Source organism: Delphinus delphis, chromosome 13, assembly GCF_949987515.2.
Source record: "Delphinus delphis chromosome 13, mDelDel1.2, whole genome shotgun sequence".
Classification (NCBI taxonomy): Eukaryota; Metazoa; Chordata; class Mammalia; order Artiodactyla; family Delphinidae; genus Delphinus; species Delphinus delphis.
Window position 1 is genome coordinate 32,879,502 of NC_082695.1, and position 24,248 is coordinate 32,903,749.

Below are 24,248 nucleotides of genomic sequence, written 5' to 3' on the forward strand. Positions count from 1 at the left end.
GCCGGTCGGAACCGATCCTCTGTGCGGGAATGTCTCCGCTTTGCCCTCCGCACCCCTGTTGCTGCGCTCTCCTCCGCGGCTCCGAAGCTCCCCCGACCTCCGCCACCCACAGTCTCTGCCCGCGAAGGGGCTTCCTAGTGTGTGCAAACTTTTCCTCCTTCACAGCTCCCTTCCACTGGTGCAGGTCCCGTCCCTATCCTTTTGTCTCTGTTTTTTCTTTTTTTCTTTTGCCCTACCCAGGTACGTGGGGAGTTTCTTGCCTTTTGGGAGGTCTGAGGTCTTCTGCCAGCGTTCAGTAGGTGTTCTGTAGGAGTTGTTCCACGTGTAGATGTATTTCTGGTGTATCTGTGGGCAGGAAGGTGATCTCTGCGTCTTACTCTTCCGCCATCTTCCCCTCATCCCCTCTTTTTGTTTTTGAGAAAATACCTGCCAAATCCCTAAGTCTGACTAGCTATGGTTTGTCTCTCAGTCAGTCATGTCGCATAAAATAAACCATTAGTTGGGTTCGCAGCTCATTGACTTTTTTTTTTTTTTGGCCTCACCACGTGTGGGATCACATGCAGGATCTTAGTTCCCCCACCAGGGATTGAACCCGTGTCCCCTGCAGTAGAAGTGCGGAGTCTTAACCACCGGACCACCAGGGAAGTCCCTAAGATAAACTCAAATGGCCACCAGGCAACCATCGTGCACCTGTAGCAGCCGAAGTGCTTTTCACATACTTCCAATTTCACCACCAAAACATTCAGAGCTATGTTAAGGGTCAAGATCAAATAAACTTAGTAGTTTTTACTGCTTCCTCAAGGTCATCCCAGTGAAACTAGCATTTTAAAATTTTTATTTTTTTACTGCAAGTGCATTGTGTTGAACACAATGGCTGCTAGAACAGATTTGTCCCACTGGCTGGATTTGTACTAAAGGGCCAGCAGTTTTACCCACTAATGCTTTTGCACCTTCAATGCAAGTGTCAACACTGAAAATGGAAAACAGTGTTATTAGGAAAACAGTTTGAGCTGAAAGTTCTTGGGGACCTCCTGGAGCTTGCAGGCCACACTTGAGACACTGTCCTAAACAATTACAGAATCATAGGTCACTGGCTATGTGAGGGACCCCCAAATAGAATCACAGCTTTAGAAGAGGCATCGAGAGGTCATTCAGCAAAATTTTACACCGTATTGTGCCGCATTTTCAAAGGGTACAGTCTTCTCCAAACTATAAAAATATAATACGGCTTCCATTTTACAATACTATAGATAAGTATTTGCAATCAGCTATTTTTCACCCAATACATCCTACCCTATACATAAATCAAATTTAATCCCATCACCTTTGATTCTGTTTTCAGTAGAGATGAAGGTTGGTTATTCCACTTACTCTGCATACGATTCCTATTTGTAAAAACGTGGAAAATCAATTCTCCCTGCCTTCTCGATGTGCTTAATCGTAATCCTTACAGATTTGCTTTGACAACCATTTTTATCCCCTTTTTGACCCACACGTCTTCCACCTGACCCCTTTTTTACGTATATCTATCCTTCTTTAGCCCTTTATCATTAGCTTTGCTAACCTGAAAATGTATCCCACACCCTCCCCCGGCCCCTGCCTACATTCTCTACCTTATGATCATCTAGTTTGCAAATGCCCTTCATGTGGAGAGCTCCTGAGCAGTTGCAACATGTTGTCAGAGTTTCTACTAGTGGCCGTGTGCGGGTGTAGAATAAAAGGATGGCACACAGGGAAGGAGACCGACTGTGGACTACACCAGCCTTGTCCAACAGAACTTTCTGCAGTGGTGGGAGTCTTTCACATCTCAGCTGTCCCGTGGAGGAGCCATAAACCACATCTGGCTATTTTGGACTTGAAACATGGCTACTGTGATTGAAGAACTGCATTTAAATTGTATTCAGTTTTAGTTCAAACTTAAACAGCCATGTATGTGCAGTGATTACCATATTGGATAGATAAGTAATTCCATACTTTTAGTATCTCATTTAATTAGCAAATTGCATGCGCTCATTCTTAGCAACGTCTGTGTGTAGACATTACTCCTGCTCACCAGACAGGTTCTTCTTTATTTCCTGGGCACCCAGAGGAAGGCACTTCCCAGCCCTCTTGTGGGGAGGCGGGGTCACGTGACCACTTCTGGCCAAAATGCTGTGAGCAGGTGACGTAGGTCACTTTCAGGACATTTAATTGCTTGTGCATGACACTCCTCTTTTGTCCTGTCTGGGAATGTGCCAGACAGCAGAGCCTCTGTGATTCTGAGCCCCGAATAACCGTGAAGCAGTCCACCCCCCAAAACCCACATGGGACATGTAACATGCGTAGGAAATAAATTTTTGTGTTAAGCCACAGGAAATTCAGTATTTCTTATTACTACAGCATAACTTAGACCTTCCCGGCTGATAAGAGCAAGTTCCCATCAGAGTCACGTGAGCAGACTTTTAAATCCACATACCTGGGCCCCATCCCAGCTTGGGATCTGGGCCCTTGTGTGTTGGTTCAAAAGATCTCTCCAGGTGAGTTGGATGCGTGCTCGCCTAATGAAGAACAAGAGCTGAAAGACAACATCATCGTCACTACAGATACTACAGAAATAAGGCTTAGAAACTGAACGGTCAATTTTGCAAGGTCATTTGGCCACTGAGTGAGGCGGATGTAATTTGAACCTGCTGTTTCCCTGTGCTATGCTTCCTTTCCTGTTGTAAGTGGTGGGGATGGTAGGAGAGAGCAGACTGATATCTCCTGTCTTCCCAGTTGAACTGGTTAATGCTTTTATTCTTATTATAGTACTTTTCCAAATAGCAATTAGTGCCACAGAAGCCTGTTTAAGCCAAAATATAGTTTTGAGTTGCGTACACTGTGGAATAGGATAATAATCTAACTTCTACTTATAAATTTTGTTTCCGTAGGTAAATGTATTCCAAGTTTGGCTAATATATCTAAAATGAAATTTTTTAAATAAAAAAAATCCATTCGTATTGGGCAATTGGTTATGGAGAAAAGAAACAGCATCATATATTGCTCAATTACCAAAGAATGTTATTAGTAACAACTACTCTCCTCACCATATATTGCCTGCCTTAAATGTCTTTTTAAAAGATATTTATTCATTTATGTGGCTGTGCTGGGTCTTAGTTGTGGCGTGCGGGATCTAGTTCCCTGCCCAGGGACGGAACCCAGCCCCCCCGTGTTGGGAGCACAGAGTCTTAACCACTGGACCATCAGGGAAGTCCCTGCTTTAAGTGTCTTTATTCACCTTTTAAAGTAATAAGCCTTGGATGTTGGTTATTTCAGTTATTCAGCAAATATCTGTCATGTATCTGTTACGAACCAGCACTGGGATATGCGTTAGGCACAGAGCGGTGAACAAAATAAACAAAATACCTGTTCTCATGGAGTTTACAGTTTAGTGGGAGATGTAAACATAAAGCAAATACACAGTTAAATATATAATTACAAATTGTGTCCGTTTCCCCAAAATTAACACCTAAATTCAATGTGATTCAATTTATAATCCCAAACTTTTTTTTTTTTTTTTTTTTTTTTTTTTGCGGTACGCGGGCCTCTCACCGTTGTGGCCTCTCCGTCGTGGAGCACAGGCTTCGGACGTGCAGGCTCAGCCGCCATGGCTCATGGGCCCAGCAGCTCCGCGGCATGTGGGATCCTCCCAGACCGGGGTGCAAACCCGTGTCCCCTGCATCGGCAGGCGGACTCTCAACCACTGCACCACCAGGGAAGGCCCCCAAACTTTGATGGAAATAATTCTGTAGTACACTGATCATATGTATATGGAAGAATAAAAGACCAAGGCTAGCCAAGGGAAGAAGGAGAGGGTGAGGCGAGGGGAGGGGAATTTACCTTGGGTGTAAGTGTGAGTCCTTGGAAAGCAGACACTGAGATAGAGTTAGGAGCACAAGAGGTTAATTTGGGGAGGGGGAAGGGGAAGGGGAACGAATGCCTATGAAAGGGAGGAAGCCTTCAGGCCCTGAAGAGGCCTGACACCTGTGAAAGGAAAGAGTCAGGAAGAGCCTCAGCCGCCCTGCAGACGTGACAGAGTCCCGGTCAACCCAGTGGAGAGCTCTGGGTGGAGCAAAACCTCCGCGGTTGGGGGCTTCCGAATGGGAGGCTTCAAGGAGGTCAGAAAAGGAACTCGTTTTCTTTTTTTGAGGTTTCCTTCCTTTGGCTACAGATTCCAATAATGTAGGTGTCCTTGAAGTGACCCATGTTTGGTAGATGCTAAGATGGCCTCATTTAACAGAACTGAGAGGGTCTGAGTACTAAGCCACCGCCTGAAGATGCAGGAGGAAGATTTACAGAGATTCACTGAGACAGATACTTAAGGATCAAAAGTTCTCTGTAGCTCCTTCCCATGTATTTTCCCAAGCCTTTGGTAAACATGGCAGCCCTACCCCTGGACCCCATGGACCAGAACATGAAAAGTCCCAGGACATGATGACACCATTATAATTTGTTTATACTGTCTTTACCTCCTAGGACAATGCATCTGTAAATTGATTATTGCTCTGTAAAGTTTGAATTACTTTTATTAGTCCTCAGTTTGCTTCTTCAAGTTTCAAGGGATACCCCCTTACCCTAGTATGACAATATTTGTTGAATAATTCAGTTATTCTCTATCCATATAAATTGTACATATGTACGAACTCTAAGACCATCAGTATGCATCTGTAATCAGTTTGGAAATATTCTTGGGACTAAATCATCTTAGTATCAGAACCACTCTGGACATCAATGTAGAACAATAGTTTTCATTATATTTTTCTCCCTCTGAAATTTGAAAGAGAAATAAATCTTATCTATTGTCTGTGACGATTGCAATGACAATAGGAATGGTAATTTAATTTCAATATTTATATGAATACATGAATATGCTTGTATTACTTACATGATTTATGAATAGTACATTCCGTTGAGGCTAAAAGAATGTGAGGCCTAAAGGCACAATTACATGTTTAATTCTAGTTTCTTTCCAGGAGTTTTAATTGACTTTACAAGGAACTGTCTCATTTTAATGTGATCTTTTATAAATTGTTGTAAGGAGATGTGGGAGAGTGGAAAGAAAAGTAGATCTGGAATTTCTAAAACCTGGGGTATGTTGTATAATGCAGGGCCCTAAGAGTTCGAAGGCAGCTCTGACCTGGACTCTGCCATTTAATAGACAATTCAGTTTACTTGGACAAATCACATCACCTCTCTGGACCTTAAGATTCCTTCTTTGAAAAGGAGGACTGAGGTGAGGGCTAAGGAAGATGGTGCAGGTACAGCCCCTGCACTGTGGGTAGCACATAGAAGCTTTTCTTCTCAGTAATTTTCCTCCTGGCTCCACCACTAGCTGTGTGATGCTGGGCCAGTCACAGGCTGTAAGGGCATCTGTCTCCTTTATTTAGAGCTAAAAAAATTAAACTGTAAATTCCCTTCACTGTATCTTAAATTCTTATATCTGAAATGCAAGTTTTCTCCACCATCACCGTCTTAAGGCCACTCTTTAAGTTTCTTTTCTGTTACATATTCCACGATCAACACCCATCCCCGTCTCCACATGCCAGGAAGAGTCAGTCCCTCCTCCTTGTGTCCCAAAGTCTCTTGTCTCCTGAGATCAAAAGGTCTTAGGGCCAGAGATCATTTCTTTCTCTTCTTTGCCTCCTTGGAAATATTTAGCACTTTGCCTGGTACACAGCAAGTGCTAAATAAATATTATTTGAATGAATGGATGAATGAATGAGGAGATGGGCGTAAGGATAAATAGATGGATAGATGAGGGGTTTATCTGTTTCCCAGGGCTGCCTTAACAAGGACCACAAACTGGGTTACTTCAAACAACAAAAATGTATCAATATTATCTCACAGTTATGGAGAATAGAAGCCTGAAATTAAGGTGTTGGCAGGACCTTACTTCCCCTACCCAGGTACTGGTGGTTAGGACTTCAGCGTCCTAGGACACAATTCACTCCATAACAGATGTTTATAGAGCAAAGAGCTTCATCTTCTTCAAAATAACACACCTGCTGTAGCCCAAGTAGAATTCAGTGTTTGCATATATTTAAAGTCTTTCTTTTTAAGTCAAGATTAAACATTAAGGGAGGGAAAATAAGGTGGAATGAGGTAGAAGCCAGAATCCTAAATCTTAAAGCTAGAGTATAATTAGGGAGAAAGTAAAAAATCCAATTGTTGATGGTCCCAATGATATGGATCTCTATAAAGCCTTTTCATACATAAGCCTCTAGCTAGAGCTGAGGATTCAATGCTAGCTTTTTCTCTGTCCAGTTACAGATCTTGGTTCTACTGTGTCTTTAAAAGTCCACCCCACCCTGTCAGGTGTCACTGAAGTTAGAGGCCGTGGAAATAGAGTGGAATGAATGGCTTGCAGCATTTTCTACTTCCTATGTAAGTGCTGTATTGTATACACAGAATTATTAAAAAATATAAATTTGCCCTTGTTTTTAACTTGCTATATCATTTTAATTCAGTAGGAGCTATGCTACTCAATCTTCTCCTTCTTGAAAATCTTACTCTTAAATCTCACACACACACAAATGTAATTTTGTTTACTGTAGCTTACAGTTGATCTTTCAGTCTGTTCATAATCTAGGTCAGAATACAATAGAGTGTGGAAAGGAAAAAAGGTGGACACAGGTGGCGATGGAGGTCCCAACCTTACAGTTACCTCTACCTTTTATAGTAATTGTGCAAAGAACCCCTAGACTTGGAATTTTATGTTATTTCTTCTTTGTTAGCACTTTAGAGATTATCAGTAGGTGGATAGATAATTCACAGTGAGTACAATGAGAATTTACTGCATGGGTCCATACAGAAGGTACTTCAACTTGGTCGTGACCACAGCAGTGCGGTGAGCACAACAACAGTTTTTAGGGGTACAAGCCCCTAATTTCTAAATACCCCCTGAAGCCAGGCCCTTTAAGAAACAGCACACCTTTATCATTCTATGCCAGTCGGACCCTGGGAACTCTTTCTGTCTTTAAAATTTTAGTATTTAAAAATAAACTGGGAGCTTCCCTGGTGGCACAGTAGTTGAGAGTCCACCTGCCAATGCAGGGGACACGGGTTCGAGCCCTGGTCTGGGAAGATCCCACATGCCGCGGAGCAACTAAGCCTGTGCACCACAACTACTGAGCCTGCGCTCTAGAGCCCGCGAGCCACAACTACTAAGCCAGCATGCCACAACTACTGAAGCCCACATGCCTAGAGCCTGTGCTCCTCAACAAGAGAAGCCACCACAATGAGAAGCCTGCACACCACAGCAAAGAGTAGCCCCTGATTGCTGCAGCTAAAGAAAGCCCATGCACAGCAACAAAGACCCAATGCAGCCAAAAATAATTAATTTAAAAATTTTATTTAAAAGTATAAATAAATAAAAATAAACTAATTAAATGAAAAATATCCTCAGAAATATGGGAATCTTGTTATTTCTGCTACTGAAAGAAACTTTAAGTCAAATATACATTTTTTAAAATAATGGAATGTTTCCTAGTGTGTGCTGCTGTTTAAACTTAGAATCAGGGGGCTTCCCTGGTGGCGCAGTGATTGAGAATCTGCCTGCTAATGCAGGGGACAAGGGTTCGAGCCCTGGTCTGGGAAGATCCCACGTGCCGCGGAGCACCTAGGCCCGTGAGTCACAACTACTGAGCCTGCGCGTCTGGAGCCTGTGCTCCGCAACAAGAGAGACCGCGATAGTGAGAGGCCCGCGCACCGCGATGAAGAGTGGCCCCCGCTTGCCACAACTAGAGAAAGCCCTCGCACAGAAACGAAGACCCAACACAGCCAAAAATAAATAAATAAATAAAATTAAACTTAGAATCAAAGGCATTTATCACTACAAGTCCTTGCCAAACAATTAAAAAACATGATTGGGGTGGGGAAGGAAAAACAATGTAATGCATCACCAAATCTTGTCCATGTTGCCTCTACACTGTCTCCTGAATCTGCATCCCCACTTCCACCATCCTAGTGCAAGCTACCAGCATCACTTACTGGGGAGCCTCCTAGCTGGTCTCCCTGCATCTTCTTTGGGTTCTCACCTGTCATTGGTACAAGGTGGTCTTTAGAAGGTTCCCGCCAGACTCCCTTCATACCTGTTTCTGCTGCTGCTTCCTTCTTTCTTCTCATAAGAATGTGAATAATAATAATAATCTGATAAAGGAGTAAGGATTGAAGAGGAAAAGCATTTCAGTTCCATCTTTTTCCACATCTCAAATGCTGCTTAAACATAACTGAGCTTATATGGACCTACATTTCCTTCCCATCGTTCTATGAACAAATGTTTGCCTTAGCACTGTACGAAAATTTAGACTAATGACCTTTTCGGGGTTCTTTTCAGTCCAAGGTTTCCATGAAAAGAGAGACATATTACAGTAGGTCTTAGGGGAAATTCTGTGTTATATACTATATCTCTTAGATCCTAAGATGCGCATTCTTTGTATTCTTAAAATCTCTGCAGTCAAGATGGGAGAGATTTTACAATTACCATTGATGTTTGGTCATGGCTTAATCAGCAAATTTTTTTCTTTCTTAAACTTTCCTAAAATAATCGTTCATCTTTCAATCAATGGAGCCTTAAGTAAAATACAATACCTATTCCTTGAGATCCTAGCAAAAGCCCTAGTGTGCCGTCGTCAACTTGTAACTCAACTCACATCAGTCTTCTTTTTGCATATATGACCAGGTCAACGACTATTTATTATCTATTATCTTTCACGCATAAGGCACTGTGTTAGGTAGTGTTAGAAATAGAGAGTCATTTATTCCTTCACACAGCAAGTATATAATAAATGTTCTCTACATGCTAGATTTTGTTGTATACAGAGTGGCGCCTGTGATTTAGGCAGATAAGAACTCTATCTTCATGGAGCTTGTATTCTGGTACAGGAGAGACTAAACAAAACATAAAAATTGTAAATATTGCTATGAAGGAACTCTGTGTTACATTAAAAAATTAAAAGTTTTATTGATCAATTATTTTTCTGTCTTTCCTGTCCCTGAACACATTTCCTCAATGGCCCAGAAGCATCTCTGAATAAATATTTAAAGGCAACATTCCCAGAGATATTTCAATACAACCTGAGGCTAGGAAATCTGAGTCTTCTCTCCAGAAACAAATCTACTTCTTCCTGTTGCTACGTTTTCTTTTAGCTACCGATTGTTCTGGAAATATGTTTAATTCTTGACGTTTTGCATTCATGCTTCTAATGCTTTCGCAACGTAAGTATGGGAATCAACAATAAGTCAATAATTTTTAACTTCCTTCTATTATTCCTTTGGTTAAAATTTAGAAATCAGAACATATTTAGATAATATAATACCTTTACCTCCAAGGAAAATATGATACATGACTTACTTACAGAGGACTTTTTGTGTTACTTTATCAGAGAGAATGCACAAGTTATCATCTTTAACTGATTATACCCTAAACCCTCCTTATAGGGTTGCCTGCAGTTTTTTTTGTATGTGTGGTAAATATATGTAACATAAAATTTACCATTTTAAGCATTTTTAAGTGTGAAATTCAGTGGCATTAAATACATTCACATAGTATGCAACCATCATCACCATCCATCTCTGGAACTTTTTTATCATCCCAAACAGAAACTCTGTACCCATGAAACAATAATTCCCCAGCCTCCCTCCCCCCAGCCCCTGGCAACCACCATTCTACTTTCTGTCTCTATGAATTTGACTATTCTAGGTACTTCATATAACTGGAATCATACAGTATTTGTCCTTTTGTGACTGGTTTATTTCACTTAGCATAATGACTTTAAAGTTTGTCCATGTTGTAGCAGATGTTAAAATCTGCTTCTTTTTAAAGACTGAATAATATTCCATTACACCACATTTTGTTTATCCATTCATCTGTTGTAAACTTGGGTTATTTCCACCTTTTGGCTGTTGTGAATAATGCTGTTATGAACATGGTTATCCAAATATATCTTTGAGAGCCTGCTTTCAGTTCTTTTGAGTATACACCCAGAAGTAGAATTGCTAGATCAGATGCTGTTTTCCATAGTGGCTATACCATTTTACATTCCCACCAACAGTGCACAAGGGTTCCAGTTTCACCAATTCCTCACCCATACTTGTTATTTTCTGGCTCAGGGGTGGTTGTTGTTTTAGTAACAGTCATCCTAATAGGTGTGAAGTGGTATCTTGTAGTTTTGATTTGCATTTCCCTAAATATAAATGATATTAAACATCTTCTCATGTGCTTATTGGCTATTTGCATGCCTTTAGAGAAATTTCTTTTCAAGTCCTTACCCTGTTATCAAGTCGTTTGTTTTTTTTGTTGTCGAGTTGGAGTTCTTTACAGATTGTGGATATTAACCCCTCATCAGAAATGTGATTTGCAAACATTTTCTCCCATTCTGTGGGTTGCTTTTTCCCTCTGTTGATAGTATCCTTTGATGCACAAAAGTTTTTAATTTTGATGAAATCCCATTTATCTAGTTTTCTTTTTGCTGCCAGTGCTTTTGATGTCATATCCAAGAATTAATTGCCAAATCCAATGACATGTGTCTTTCCCCTATGTCTTATTCTAAGAGTGTTATAGTTTCAGCTCTTACTTTTAGGTCTTTAATCCATTTTGAGTTAATTTTTGCATGTGGTATAAGGTAAGAGTCCAACTTTGTTCCTTTACATATGGATATCCAGTTTTGTCAACATTTGTTGAAAAGATTCTTTTCCCCATTGAATGTTCTTGACACCTGTGTTGAACATCATTTGACCATATATGTGGGGATTTAGTTCTTGGCTCTCTAATCTATTTCAGTGGTCTATATGTCTGTCTTTATGCCAGGACCACACTATTTTGATTATGGTAGCTTTGTAGTAAGTTTTGAAATTAGGAAGTATGAGAATTCCAACTTTGTTCAAGATTGGCCTGTTCAGAGTCCCCTGAGGTTTCATATAAATTTTAGGATGAATTTTTCCATTTCTGCAAAAAAACATCATTGGGAGATTTTGATAGGGATTGCATTGAATCTGTAGATCACTTTGGGTAGTATTAACATCTTAAAAATATTAAGTTTTCCAATCCATGAATGCAGGATGTCTTTCCATTTATTTGTGTCTTCTTTAATTTCTTTTGCCAATGTTTTATATTTTTCAGTGTACAAGTCTTCTGACTTCTTGGTTAAGTTCATTCCTAAGTATTTTTTTAATGCTATTGTAAATAGAACTGTTTTTTTTAACATCTTTATTGGAGTATAATTGCTTTACAATGGTGTGTTACTTTCTGCTTTATAACAAAGTGAATCAGTTATACATATACATATGTTCCCATATCTCTTCCCTCTTGCGTCTCCCTCCCTCCCACCCTCCCTATCCCACCCCTCTAGGTGGTCACATTGTTAGTTGTCAGTGTGTAGAGATGAAGCCAATTTGCCTGTAATTTTTTTAGGAATTTTATTCAATAGGTTAGTTCACCCTTCCACCCCACTCCCACCTCCATGCCTCCTGCCCTGCTATGTCCTAAAGAGAGTATATGATTGAAAAAACTCTTAACATGAAAATGTTAACATTTAATGTTAATTACATTAATGTTAATGTTAACTCTTATCACTTCATTTCATGTTTGACTTTTATGCCATTGGAAGAAATGAGGACAGAGGTATAAAAATGCACCTCTGGGCCTGTCTAATCTCACCCTTGGGCTACATACAAATGACTATTTAATAGTATTTCTGATATGGGTTTGGGCTCCACTAAATTATTTTCACTCCCTGTGCCAGATTCTTTATCTATCAGTAGAGTTCTTATTCCTTTGGTGCACGGCAGGGGTCAAACTTAATTGTAGTTTCTACTTGACTAGAGACTTTAACATGACATAACATTTTTCATTCACACCTGGCATTGGAAACTATAAATCCTTCTTCCAATCCAAGACTAGGCAAGTCTTTGAATGGAGGGATTGTGGTATCATCTCTGACATTAACCTGGAAATCAACCTAAAAGACATCACCTGGGAATGATAATCTGAATATAAGAAGCAGTTTGCCATTTCCAAGTGTCCAGAAAGACATTCAAAGGCTTTTGGTTTTACTTTAATATGATTTCCTTTTGAGCTTGACATATGCACTACAGATAAAATCTCGCATAATTTGATATTCTCCTTTGGGCTATAACCTCTAGGTGACAGTCAATATTACTGAATAAATGATTCAGCACCGGAATATTGTACAAGTCTTGTGACATTTTAAGCATGAGTTGTCATTTTTCTGGGATGATTTGTTATTGAACAAATTAGATTTCCCAAGAACGTGGCATTTCTTTTTCTAAAGTAATAAGACACTTGCTGAACTTGCTTTAGGTACCTCTGCAAATCTCCGCTACATTATCTTTGTTTTCCTCACATCTCACAAGTCAATAGGTCTGAGTTTGTCTGAAATGAGAATTCTCGAAAGTAAACTTGAAAGCTCCGAGGCCCTAGAGCAATATTTTTCCGAGAGACAATTTGGCCACCTCTGCAGATGGCCAGTGTCTTTGCTGGGTGTCACAGTCCTGAAGGCCTCCTGGGTCCTGTGGCCCTGGTGAAGGGACTCTTAGGGGCAGTCCTGAGCAGCACTGGCTTTAGGAAGTCACATCTTTTATGTCAAGATTCATTGTTACCCCTCAGGAAGGAGTATGACTAATTCTTTCCTTAAAGTAATTTGGGAGCTACTGAGTAATTCAGTAAATGACAACTTTTACTTTGAAGCATAACTTTGCCCAAATCAGCCTGGGATGTAGGAAACAAGAGAATAACAAAGTAGACCTGTAGACAGGTAAATAGCAATTCACCCTGAGCCCTGCACCACACAAGGGTGAAATTGGCCAGGTAAACAAGCAGATTGCCACCCTCATGACATCATTGGAGTATGACCCTACCCTAGTCTATAATCCTCACACACAGAGAGAGGGAGAACCCCACGTGCTAGACACAGTGGGGCAGCGAAGTGTACCCCATTTGGGCTATTAGGGGAGAAAGAGTCTGGCCTTACATGATGGCCCCAGGCCCTCGTTACTGGTTGCCTGTGTTTTCCTACCACCTTTACAGTCTTATCTGCCCAAGGAGGAAAGACACAGAAACATGGAGTACGTGACCCAAGTACATAATGATGTTCCTGTTTCGTTCAAAAAGTACCATTCTGGGAAACCCACGTGGAGGTGACAATAATTTCAGTCACTTTATAAGGCAGGTTATTACCTTTGAAATAACTGATCTATAGAAATGGTTGAATTAGACCCTGTCGGATTATTCCTTAGAACACATTAAAAAATGAAGTACTATATAAATGAAGTGGAAATCCCTTTACAGCAGGAACAGTTACTACAGACTGGCCTGTTAAGAACGATCTTCCATGACTCCTATTGGTATCAGTTTAGTGGATGGGAATTCAGTCGCGCCTAAATGATCACAAGCAGGACACAAGCGTGGAGCCGTTTTCTTTTTATGCTATCAGAATTCAAGAATTAAACTGTAATAGCGCGTAATGGGGGAACTTTTAAAGCAACCCAGACCAAGTGAAAATGTGATCTACTTAAAGAAGTGACCAAGAAGAAAATTGTTTGTACACACTGTCAACTGGTCTAAAGCAGATATGAACAGGATAAAAGCAGAAAAAGTATAATCAGATGGAAGAAAGAGTAAAAGATAGGTGCCTTTGGAGTACTTCTTGTTTTTCAGTGTTACCTAGACTGGCCTCATTGGTACCACAGTAGCTTTTGTTATTTCCATCTTTTGATATTTCCCAGAAGCAGATATCGCCTTTAGCCCTGAGTCCACAGTCAGGGCACAAGAAGGAGTAGCCATCTGGCATCCCATTCGTACCCAGCCATGGGGCTCCCTCTGGGTCTCTGGGGCAGAATCCTTAGGAAGCCGATTGGACTGAAAAGCCAAGAAAAGAGCTCCAGGGTCCTGACAATGGGAAGAAAGGTCTTTGATATCTCAGGTGGACTTGAACAAAAGACCCAGGTCTGCTGAGGAGAGGATGCTTGCTCATTGGAGCCCAGGGACACCTGGGGACTTAATGTGATTATGAGGCGCACATCCTTCATTGCTCTGCAGACAGACCTCTGTTATTGGTAAAGCAGGAACAGAGATATCAGAAATATCAGTACTGCTCCCCTAGTTGTAGTTGATACAGCAATTTAAGATTCACTCACCATGCCAGGCACTGTCATAAATCCTAGAAATACAAAGATGAATACCATAGTTTTTGTGATCCAGGAAGTGATAGTCTGCTGGGGAAGGTAAACATACAACACAATAAAGGATGGATGGGATAAAAGGTAGCAAACAATAACAGAAATAAAGAATGAAGGACAGGAGTGATCATGGGGTGGACAGGGAGGGGATTACCATGGAAGAAGTGCTTGAAGCTGATCTTGAAAGATGAGTAGAAACTCTTCCAAACACCTGGAAAAAGGAAAAGACACAAGAGCAGGGCTAGTTTGAAAAAAGTCTGAGGAGCTGTAGTTGCAAGAGTGTAAGCTTCATTGGCCAAGAGGAGAGGGAGGGGCAGGAACCAGAATTTGGAAAGCCTATGAGGTTATGATGAGCAATTTGCACATAACTTACACGCACTGGAGTGTAATTTAATTTAATCAGAGGGAAAAGATAATCATATCTGCATTTCAAAAGTTGATGGCAGTGTGGCGTGTGAAATTGGAAACAAACAAAACTAGCTTTGGGGAAGCCAGCTGAGAAGCTACGGATAATGACCCATTTGCGCCTGCGGTTGCAGGGGGTGGACCTGAGGGATGAAGGATGAAAGACATCTAGGAAGACTGCCACCCAATTTCAGGATGTACGGGGCTCCTGCCACCAGCAGTATTTGTAGAGGAACGCACGTGTGTGGGCGTGAGGCGGGGGTGGGAGCCAGTGGGCAGAGAAGGAACTGCAAAGGCAACTCAGGAAACTGACTTGGCTTTCACACGCCCCACTCTGACCACAGCTGCCCCACCACCTCGCCTCCTCTCCGACTTCAGCCCCCCCACCGCTCCCCTTTTTGTCTCCACCCTCACCATTCCCCCAAACTGCTTTTGCCAAGGTCATCAAAGACCTCCCCAATCATTCCTCATTTTCTGCACCATTTGACACCACTGCAATCTCCCTCTTTGAGATATTTTGTTTCCTTAGCTACCACAACGCCTACTCTTCTTGTTTCTCCCCTGTTTCTCTGGCTGCTTTTTCTAATTCTTTGTAAGCTTCCTTTTCTCTCCCTAGGGTTTATCCTAGGCCTCTTTCTTCTCTTCTTCTGTTTATTTTTTTTTAATAGATCTTTACTGGAGTATAATTGCTTCACAGTACTGTGTTAGTTTCTCTTGTACACCAAAGTGAATCAGCCATATGCATACACATGTCCCCATATCCCCTCCCTCTTGAGCCTCCCTCCCGCCCTCCCTATCCCACCCCTCTAGGTGGTCACAAAGCGCTGAGCTGATCTCCCTGTGCTATGCGGCTGCTTCCCACTAGCTAGCTATTTTACATTTGGTTGAGATATAATTGACATATATGTAAGTTTAAAGTGTACAGTGTGATGATTTGATACACATATATACACATTGTGAAATGATGACCACAACAAGGTTAGTTAGTACCTCTATCACCTCACATAGTTACCATTTTTGGGTGTGTGTGGAGAACATTTAAGATCTACTCTCTTAATACAATACAGTATTGTTAACTACGGGCACCATGCTGTATATTACATCCCCAGAATTCACTCATAACTGGAAGTTTGTACACTTTGACCAACACCTCCCCGTTTCCTCCACCTCCAGTCCCTGGTAACCACCACTCTACTCTCTGTTTTTGTGAGTTCGACTCTTTAGATTCCACATATAAGTGAAATTGTAGGATATTTGTCTTTCTCTGTCTGACTTAATTCATTTAGCATAATGTTCTCAGGGTTCATCCATGTTGTCACAAGTAGCAGGGTTTCCTCCTTTTTTGTCTGAATAATATTCCATTGTATATATACATGCCACGTTTTCTTTATCCATTCATCTGTCAATGGACACTTGGGTTGTTTCCATTCTTGGCTATTGTGAATAGTGCTGCGGTGAACATGGGAGAGCAGTTATCTCTGTGACATCCTATTTTTGTTTCCTTCGGATGTATATCCAGAAGCAAGATTGCTGTATCTTATGATAGTTCAATTTTTAATTTTTTTGAGAAACCTCCATCCTGTTTTCCATAGTGACTGTACCAATTTACATTCCCACCAAGAGTGCACAAGGGCATCCTTTTCTCCATATCCTCACCACCATCTTGTCTTTTTATATATATATAAAATATCCATTCTAACAGGCATGAGATGGTATCTCATTGTAGGTTTGATTGGCATTTCCCAGTGATTAGTGATATTGAGCATCTTTTCATGTGCCTTCTGGCCATTTGGATGTCTTCTTTGGAAAAATGTCTACTCAGTTCCTCTGCCCATTTTTTAAATCAGATTGTTTGGAGTTTTGCTATTGAATTGTATGAGTTCTCTATATATTTGGGATACTAACCCCTTACCAGATAGATGGTTTGCAGATATTTTCCATTCCATAGTTTGCTTTTTCATTTTCTTGATTGTTTCTTTTGTGGTGCAGAAGTTTTTAGTTTGATGTAGTCCCCCTCACTAATTGTTGCTTTTGTCACTTTGCTTTTGGTGTCATATCCAATAAATCATTGCCAAGATCCATGTCAAAGAGCTTTTTCTGTATGTTTTCTTCCAGGAGTTTTACAACATCATGTCTAATGTTTAAGTTTTTTATCCATTTTAAGTTAATTTACATGAGTGGTGTAAAATAGATATCCAGTTTCTTTGTTTTTCATGTGATTATCTAATTTTCTGAGCACCGTTTATTGAAGAGACTGTCCTTTCCCCATTGATTATTCTTGGCTCTCTTGTCAAATATTATTTGACCGCATATGCAAGGGTTTATTTCTGGGTTTTTGATTCTGTTCCATTAGTCTATGTGTCTGTTTAATGCTAGTACCATACCGTTTCAATTATTAGAGCTTTGTAATGTAGTTTGAAGTCAGACAGTGTAAGGTCACCACCACTGTTCTTGTTCAAGACTGCTTTGGCTATTCGGGATCTTTTGTGGTTCCATACAAATTTTAGGATTTTTTTCTTCTATCTCTGTGAAAAGTATCCTTGAAATTTTAATAGGAATTGCCTTGAATCTATACTTGGCTTTGTGTAGTATGGACATTTAAACAACATTCATTCTTCTGATCCATGAGCATGAAATATCTGTCCATTTATTTGTGTCTTCTTTTATTTCTTTCATCAAAGTCTTACAGTTTTCAGTGTACAGATAATTCACCTACTTCATTAAATTTATCCCTAAGTATTTTTATTGGTTTTGATGACATTGTAAATGAGATTTTCTTTATTTCTTTTTGAGCTAATTTGTTGTTAGTATATAGAAACACAACTGATATTTGTATGTTGATTTTGTATCCTGCAAATTTACTGAATTGGTTTATTAGTTCTTCTAGTTTTTGGTGGAGTTTTTAGGATTTTCTACATATAAGATTATAGCATCTGCAAACAGGGACAATTTTACTTCTTCCTTTCCAATTTGGTTGCCTTTTATTTCCTTTTCTTACCTAATTGTTTGGGTTAGGACTTTTAGTACTATGTTGAATAGGAGTAGTAAGAGTGAGCATAGTTGTCTTATTCCTGATCTCAGAGGAAATTTTTTTAACCTTTCACCACTGAGTATGATGTTCACTGTGGGCTTATCATATGTGACCTTTATTATGTTGAGGTATGTTCCTTCTATACCCAATTAGTTAAGAACTTTTTTATGAAGGAATGTTGAATTTTGTCAAATGTTTTTTCTGTATCTGTTGAGGTGATCATATGTTTTTATCTTTCATTCTATTAATGTGGTGTATCACATTGAATGATTTGTGTATGTGGAATCATCCTTGCATCCCAGGGATAAATCTCACTTGACCATTGTGTATGATCCTTTTAATGTTCATTGGATTCTCTTTGTTAATATTTTGTTGAAAATTTTTGTATTTATATTCATTAGTTTATTGACCTGTAGTTTTATTTTCTTGCAGTGTCTTTGGCTTTGTTATCAGGGTAATGCTGGCCTTGCAAAATGAGTTTGGGAGTGTCCCCTCCTCTTCTACTTTTTGGAAGAGTTTTAGGAGGATTGGTATTAATTCTTTAAATATTTGGTAGAATTCACCAGTGAAACCATCCAGTCCTAGATTTTCTTTTTGGGGAAGTTTTTGATTATGGATTCAATCTCCTTACTCATTATTAGTCTGTCCAGGTTTACTCTTTCTTTATGACTCAGTCTTAGTAGGTTGTATGTTTTTCGGAATTTATCCATTCCTTCAAGGCTCTCCAATTTGTTGGTGTTCATAGTAATCTATTACAATCCTTTGTATTTCTGTGGTATCTATGTAATGTCTCCTCTTTCATTTCTGATGTTATTTATTTAAGTCCTCTCTTTTTTCTTAGTCTAGCTTAAAGGTTTCTCAATTTTGTTTATCTTTTTAAACAACCAGCTCTTCGTTTCACTGATCTTTCTATTATCTTTCTGGTCTCTATATCATTATTTCTGCTCTGATTTTGTTATATGCTTCCTTCTGCTAACTTTAACAAACTTAGTTAATTCTTCTTTTCCTACTTCCTTGAGATGTAAAGTTAGGTTGTTCACTTGAGATCTTTTTTCCTTTAATGTAGGCATTTACCACAATAGACTTCCCTCCTAGAACTGCTTTTGCTGAATCCCATAAGTTTTGGTGTGTTGTGTTTCCATTTTCATTTGTTTTGAGATTTTTTAAATTTCTTTTTTGATTGCTTCTTTGATCCATTGATTGATAAGAAGTGTGTTGTTTAATTTCCCCACATTTGTGAATTTTCCAGTTTTCCTCCTGTTATTGATTTCTAGTTTCATACCATTATTGTAAGAAAAAATACTTGGTATGATCTCAATTTTTAAAAATTTCTTAAGACTTGTTTTGTGATCTATCCTTGAGAATGTTCTGTGTGCACTTGAGAAGAATGTGTTTTGCTGCTGTTGGTGGAATACTCTGCGTATGTGTGTTAGCTTCATTTGCTATAAAGTATAATTCAGATCCAGCATTTCCATGTTGATTTTCTGTCTGAGTGATCTATCCGTTGTTGAAAGTAAGGTATTCTAGTCCCCTACTATTGCATTGTTTTCTATTTCTTCCTTCAGATCTTTTAGTATTTGCTTTATATATTTAGATGCTCCAATGGTGGATTCACATATATTTACAATTATTATATCCTCTTGATGAATTGACCCCTTTATTATTGTATAATGACCTTCTTTGTCTTTTGTTACAGTTTTTGAGTTAAAGTCTATTTGCCTGATATAACTATAGCTACCACTAATCTCTTTGTTTTCCATTTACATGGAATATCCTTTTCCAAACCCTCAATTTTAGCCTATGTATATCCTTAAAACTGAAGTGAATCTGTTGTAGGCAACATATAGTTGAGTCCTTTTTTAAAATCCACTTAGCCACTCTATGCCTTTTGATTGGAGAGTTTAATATATTTGCCTTTAGAGTAATTATTAATATGTAAGGACTTACTAATCCCATCTTAGTAATTGTTTTCTGGATGTTTTGTAGTTGTCTTGTTCCTTTCTTCCTCTCTTGCTATTTTCCTTTGTGAATTGATGATTTTCCATAGTGGTATACTTTGATTCTCTTCTTTTTGTCTTTTGTTTATCTACTGTACGTTTTTTTCTTTTAATATTTTATTTATTTATTTATTTGGTTGCACCAGGTCTTAGTTGTAGCAGGCATGCTCCTTAGTTGCGGCTCGTGGGCTCCTTCGTTGTGGCATGCATGTGTGATCTAGTTTCCCCACCAGGGTTGGAACCCAGGCCCCCTGCATTGGGAGTATGGAATCTTAGCCGCTGTGTCACCAGGGAAGTCTCTGTAGGTTTTCTTCTTTGTCATTACCATGAGGCTTACATAAAGCATTCTATAGACTTTACAGTCTGTTTTATGCTGATTACAACTTAACTTTGATCACATATAAAAACTCTATCCTTTTACTCCACCCCCCCCCCATATTTTATGTTGGACATTATCATACAGAATATGCTTTGAGGCAGCACCCAGTATATGATGCCATTTCTCTAACTCCTGGCATATATTGGTCTGGAAATTAAGAGGTGAATGTGGGAGTGGCTCCTCTCACTATCAAACCTAAAACCCACTCCCAGAATTTTTGCTTCTAATTCCTACACATCTGGCTTCTGCTGGTTTCAAGGTTTGCTTCCCAAGGGAGGAATGCTTCCACCAGGAGACACAATAAAAGGATGTGTTGGATTGGAAGTAGAGTCTGCCATCTGGCCATTTCAGGTCCTATGTCCCTGAACTAACTAGTTGGGGAAATTGATTCTGATAACCAGGTCAGTGCCATGTCGATTCCTATTATGAAATGGCATCAGCGGATAAAATGTGGACCTGAGAAGACTTTCCCTGGGGGCACTTCTTACTACTTCCCTGTCCATTTATAAAAGTTAACAGAAAACCACTGCAACCCAGCAAAGACAGAACCATTAAGAACTCAAGCCCTTCAGAAATGAAACTTCAGATTACTTCACCAAGTAAAAATTCCCAACTAGCTTAGGTGCTGGTTGAGGGCCCAGGAACCATGGAATTGTTAGTAGAATAAAATGAAATTATTATTATCAACTACAGCCTTGCAGTCAGCAATAGAAATGAAGACTGTGGCCGTGAGGCCTATTTCTCTTGCTTGTTTTTATGACTTGGCATGTTTTGAATATTTCTGCCATCATCCTCCTTTTCTATATTACTTGGTATAAAGAAATTTCATGGTTGTTGACTTTGCAGTTTAGTCTTTGCATTATAGCATACTCAGGTGGGCTTGTAAATGAGCTAGGAAAGCAGTTAGTTAACAACACACAGAGGGACTTCCCTGGGGGTCTGATGGTTAAGACTCGGAGCTTCCACCGCAGGGGCACAGGTTCAATCCTGTTCGGGGAACTAAGATCCTGCATGATGTGCTGTGTGGCCAAAAAAAACAAGCAAACAAAAAAACACCCAGAGGTGGATAGATATGTAACTGGTGGAATTTTATACCTTTCTTTCTTGGATACAGGTGATGTCTTAGTCTGCTCAGGTTGCCATAACAAAAGACCACAGACTGGGTGGTTTAAGCAACAAATAGTTACTTTCTCACAGCTCTGAAGGCTAGAAGCCCATTTTCAAGGTGCAGGAAAACTCGGTTTCTGGTGAGTGCTCTCCTGGTTTGTAGGTGGCTGCCTTTCACTATGTCCTCACATGGCCTTTCCCCAGTGCATGCACCAGGGCATAGAGGGAGATCTTCCTCTTGTTTTAAGGCTGCCAGTCCTATTGGATTAGGGCCCCACTCTTAGGACCTCACTTAACTTTAATTACCTCCTAAAGACCCTGTCTCCAAGTACAGTCACACTGGGGGTTAGTGTTCTTACGTGAATTTTGAGGGGGACACAATTCAGTTCATAGCCAATGAGAACATTTTCATTTGTACCAAGAACATCTTGTTGGGAAGAAGTTGTTGTCATTATGGGGAAGTTGAAATAAAATCAAAGAATGCATACAGACAATACCTCTTATAAACATAGATGTAAAATCCTAAACAAAAAAAGAAGTAAATCAAGTCCAAGTTATATAAAAATAATTCATCACTAACAAGTTGGGTTTATTCTAAGGACACAGGTTGTTTTAACATTCGAGAAGTGATGACTACAATTCGTTTCTTTATTTTAATTAAGAAAAAATCATATATGGTCATAAAAAAGATAGACAGTAATGCATTCAATAAAACTCACCATCCAAGGTCAATACATTTTGCAAACTATTAATAGACGGGAATTTCCTTAATCTAAATAAAGAGTACGAAAAACCCTATAGTAAGCATTGTACTTCATGGTAAAGCAAAAGCTTTCCCTCTGAGTTGGGAACCAGACAAGGTTCTCAGTCTTACCACTCTTACCACTTAAACTTAACACTGTAATGTGTCCTAGCCAGCACAGTAAGGCAGTAAACAAGCAAAGAAACAAATAAATGAAATAAAGAAGAGGTATAATGATTGGAATAAAAAATTAAGTGTTCTTTGCAGATGACATAATTATGCACGTCAAATCCAAAATAAGACAAAAACTGTTAGAATTTAGCAATATCATCAGGTACCCAAGTGTATTCCTTCATACCTGCAGTAAACAATTAGAAAATATAATTTTAAATGATTTAATTCAAAATAGCATCAAATATATGAAATTTTAAAGAATAAATCAAATGAAAACTGTGTAAAAACCATTGCACCAAAAACTAAAAAAAGTTATTGAGACCTAAATAAATGGAAGGGACATAACATATTAATGAGTTAAAGACTTGGATTAATTGATTTGAGACTTGGAACTCATATTAATGGGTTAAAGTTAAGGAAGTCAGTTCTCCCCAAATAGAGTTATAGATTTAATAAAATCCCATTAAAAATGCTAGCAGGTTTCTTTTGTATAAAAACTTACAGAATAGTTCTAATTTTATTTGAAAACGCCAAGGGCCAAGAATATTGAAAAAAATGTTGAAGGGAAAAAACAGGAGGACTTACTCTAGCAGATAAAAAGATTTATTATAAAGCTACAGTAATTAAGGGAGTATTGTTTTTCTGCAAAGATAGCCAAATACACCAGAGGACAGAATCTACAATCAGGAAAGGAGTCTACAATCAGTGCTACACTTACATGGATGATTGATTTATGAAAAGGTTACACAGCTGAGCAGGGTGGGAAAATGACCCGTTCAATAAAAGGTTTTGGGACAACTGAACATCGAAACATACAAAATAAATCCTGACCCCTACATCACAATATACACATAAATTAATTCTAGATGAATTTTAGATATAAATGTGAAAGGAAAATATAATACAAATTTATAGCATGACATAAGGAAAGGTTTCATCAACAGGGACCATAATACTTATAAAGGAAAAGTTGAATAAGTGGAATTGCATTTAAAGTAAGAAATTTTATTCACCAAATTCACCACTGTGAGTTTAAAAACAAAGCAGAAAGTAGGAACATATGTCTAACAATGGACTTTAATTTAGAAAATATATTTTTTAAACTTCTACAAAAAAAAGAAAAAACAGCCCAGAAGAAAAACGGAGATGGGCACTTGAATAGGCCCTCCATAAGAGAGGCTACCCAAATGGCCAAAAGACACATGAAAGTGTTGAACACCATCAGTAAAGAGGAAAATGCAAATTACAACAACAATACACTGTACATTACACACATATACATCAGAAGGGCTAATTTTTTTAAATTTTATTTATTTATTTTACTTTTGGCTGCATTGGGTCTTCGTTGCTGTGTGCGGGTTTTCTCCAGTTGCAGTGAGCAGGGGTTACTCTTCGTTGCGTTGTGTGGGCTTCTCATTGTGGTGGCTTCTCTTGTTGTGGAGCACGGGTTCTAGGCGCGCAGGCTTCAGGAGCTGTGGCTCACGGGCTCTAGAGCACAGGCTCAGTAGTTGTGGTGCACGGGCTTAGTTGCTCCGCGGCATGTGGGATCTTCCTGGACCAGGGCTCGAACCCGTGTCCCCTGCATTGGCAGATGGATTCTTAACCACTGCACCACCAGGGAAGCCCTGGAAGGTGAAGTCTTAACCCCTGGACCACCAAGGAAGTCCCCAAACCCTTAGGATTTTGGAGCAAAGCCCTGGCATCCTCTGCAGACAATGACTCTCCTTTTGAGAAATAGCTTTTGGTTTGCTACTGGGCCTTCGTAAAGGCTGAACAATTAACCATGGGCCATCAAGTTATTGTGTGACCCTGTGCTACCCATCATGTACTGCGGGTGTTGTCTGACCCACCAAGCCATAAAGTCGGGGGTTCACAGAAGCACCCCACCATCAAGTGGAGGTGGAATATACAAGATTTGGCTCAAGTGGGCCCTGACGGCACAAGTAAGTTACGTGAAGCAGTGGCCCAAATGCCCGTGGTCTCCACTCCTGCTCTCCCAGCCTGTGCCTATGAGGAGTGAGGAGTTCCCTACAATCAGCTGACAGAGCAAAAGAGAACTTGGATCCGGTTTATAGATGGTTCTGCTCAATACCCAGAAACCACCCAAAAGTGGACAGCTGCACTCTGGAAGCCCTCTCTAGGACATCCCTAAGGGACAATTTTGAAGGGAAATCTGCCCGGCGGACAGAACTTTAAGCA